Consider the following 3,194-nt stretch of genomic DNA (forward strand, 5'->3'; position numbering starts at 1 on the left):
CCACCCCACAAATAACAGTTAAAGGAATCTTAATAGATCCTTAATGGTACTAAACACACATTAAATAAACACTAAAGACAATTTCATGACCAATATAATTAAAACATTGGTTTGGTGCAAAGAGCTATAGAAACAAGTATTTATATAGCTCTATTGTTTGATGACAATTAGTTAACAACAGGGTGGACCACGTGAAGGTTGTCATCTCCCACCCCACAAATAACGGTTAAAGGAATCTTAATAGATCCTTGATGGTACTAAACACACATTAAATAAACACTAAAGACAATGTCATGACCAATATAATTAAAACTTTGGTTTGGTGCATAGAGCTATACAAACAAGTATATATAGCTCTATCGTTTGATGACAATTAGTTAACAACAGGGTGGACCACGTGAAGGTTGTCATCTCCCACCCCACAAATAACAGTTAAAGGAATCTTACGAGATCCTTAATGGTACTAAACACACATTAAATAAACACTAAAGACAATGTCATGACCAATATAATTAAAACATTGGTTTGGTGCATAGAGCTATACAAACAAGTATATAAATTATAGCTCTATTGTTTGATGACAATTAGTTAACAACAGGGTGGACCACGTGAAGGTTGTCATCTCCCACCCCACAAATAACAGTTAAAGGAATCTTAAAAGATCCTTAATGGTACTAAGCACACATTAAATAAACACTAAAGACAATGTCATGACCAATATAATTAAAACATTGGTTTGGTGCATATAGAGCTATACAAACAAGTATTATAGAGCTGTATTGTCTGATGACAATTAGTTAACAACAGGGTGGACCACGTGAAGGTTGTCATCTCCCACCCCACAATCAGTTAAAGGGGATCTTTATACATCGTTAAGGGGTACTCAACACACTATAAAAAAACACTAAAGACAACGTCATGACCAATATAATTAAAACCTTGTTAATGAGAACTCAATTACCCTTAATACCATGGCTCTGTCATGATCTATGTAATTATAAAACCTCTAGTTAATGAGAACTCAAATGACCTTAATGAATACCATGGACAATGTCAAGAACTTTGTAATTATAAAACCTTGTTAATGAGTACTCAAACAAAGACAAGGTCATGAACTTTGACATTACAAACTTTACATAACCCTATGTGTGTCACAATATTTTACATGTCTTCATACAGTAGATAATAATAATAAAAACATGGTGGCCACCATGTAAGGGTTCCACAGAACAGATACCATATAAGCAATAAGAATAATAAAAATTACAATAGCAATGAAATAAACTTCATCCAGAGTTAAGTATTTTAGCAATGAGGACAAAAACTGTTTCATGTCAACTTCCAAGAATGAATAAAACAGGCCAACGAATAGTGAAATTTACAAAAAAAAAGATTTTGTGTTATTTTAAATGGGAAAATATCAATCTATCTAGCCTATACCGCTCCATACTGTAGAAGGAAGGTCTCTTCGTCACCATTCCACCTTGATCTTTCTTGTGCTTGTCGCTTCCATGTGAAGCTTCCACGTGAAGCTTCCACATTCTGTTGTGCCGTCCATCCAAGGCCAACTTGATCTGCCTCTTTGTGTTCTTGGGGTTCATTCTGTTATACAATGTGTCCATCTGTTGACATGACGCCTTAGATGAGGTGGTGAAGAAAGAGTTTTCTTCACGTTAATCCTGTAATAATATGATCAAACGTAAAAAAAAAAGTTTTAACTGGTTTTTTTTGTGGTCACTATTATACACTCATCTTTGACCTTTAAACTCAAGATTTAACTCAGGTTTTAATTTAAAGGTCAAAGATGAGTGTGTAATAATAACCACAAAAATGGCTTTTTATAAAGCATGCATATCTCTCACTCAGTGACGCGCCTGCAGTTTAACAATACAGTATTGGTGCAAGGTAATATGGGACTATGTTTTAATTATGAGACGTAAGAAATGTATATTTTCTGCACTTTAATGGATTTCTAAACTTTCAGCTTAAGCTTAGCTAAAAGAGATCCTACCTTCAAACTCCACTTGGGACCCTGGTATGTAGCTGAGAAATACTTTGATGTCCATCTCCTCAAGCCATGATGTATCTCTCTTTGTACTGTGTTGTCACATCTTCATGGTCCATATTGACGGAGGGCAGAAAAGCAGTCGTCACAATCATCTGAAAGAAAATAACAATGTACTCACATCAGGACGAACCATATGAAAACAAATATAGATCATCAGGGTCCATGTTACAACGCTGCTTAAGCTCCACAGGGAACTAAGCACAACATTAATATGCCAAAATACCGTGTCACATGTACAATTTATGACTAGTATCCTGCTTTTGTTTTGGTTAGCAGAAAACTGTTAAGCAATATTTTTTGCTTAAACAGCCAGATGAAATTTGGCCCTGATTACAAAACAGGACGATGCTGAATTAAGAAGAACTTTTTCCAGATACGAACATAGTCTTGTTTGTCTACAGAAAAAAATTGTACTCCTTTTGAAGTAGAGAGTGAGGCATCCAGGTACAGTAACAGGTTAATTGCAGCAACTCCGTTGGATGGTTCAGTCAACGTCCCGGTCAGTCATTAAACAGCCAACCTGAATAACACATCAAAAGAAAACTAAAACAAGAAGTTTCTGAATTAATCAGAGCTTTTACAGATTGAAATCATTGTATTTTAAATTATCGAAAAGAAAAATATCTACCTTTTTGAGGTAGAAAGTGAGGCGTCAAGATACAGCAACAGGTCGATTCCAGAAACTCCGTTAGACAGTTCAGTCAACGTCCCGGTCAGTCATCAAGCAGCCAACCTGAATAACACATGAAAAGAAAACTATAAGGAAAAGGATCTGAATTAAATAGAGCTTTAAACAGATTGGGTTTGTTAAAAACTTCTTTGTCTAAAGAAAAAATATCCACCTTTTGAAGTCAAGAGTAAGGCATCCAGATACAGCAACAGGTCAATTTCAGCAACTCCGTTGGATGGTTCAGTCACATTTCATCATTGCATGAAATAAAAAACAAATACATACAATCAAAAAATACATTTAGAAACCAGGTTTCTTCTTATTAGTTTGGGATTATATTCGGTGCGATAGATGGTGTGGGTGGTTGTTACATATGACCCTGTGAACCATGAAGGATGGAGGTGCAAGTTTGGTTAGTCGAGTAATGAATAAAATGGCATACCTTAAGAGATTGTG

General features: G+C 35.3%; 1 long non-coding RNA gene across 2 annotated transcripts; it reads right to left on the minus strand.

Moving 5' to 3' along the window:
* Positions 1-936: 936 nt before the first annotated feature.
* Positions 937-2,989, minus strand: LOC139935117 (uncharacterized). Of its 2 annotated transcripts, none has more exons than XR_011785763.1 (4): positions 2,911-2,989; positions 2,697-2,801; positions 2,012-2,160; positions 937-1,679 (listed from the first exon to the last, which is right to left on the minus strand). It is a non-coding gene; the product is annotated as an uncharacterized lncRNA (long non-coding RNA). The 2 variants fall into 2 exon arrangements; XR_011785762.1 differs by having other exon boundaries at positions 2,012-2,611.
* Between the last annotated feature and the right edge of the window lie 205 nt (positions 2,990-3,194).

This window comes from Asterias amurensis, chromosome 3 (assembly GCF_032118995.1).
Source record: "Asterias amurensis chromosome 3, ASM3211899v1".
Classification (NCBI taxonomy): Eukaryota; Metazoa; Echinodermata; class Asteroidea; order Forcipulatida; family Asteriidae; genus Asterias; species Asterias amurensis.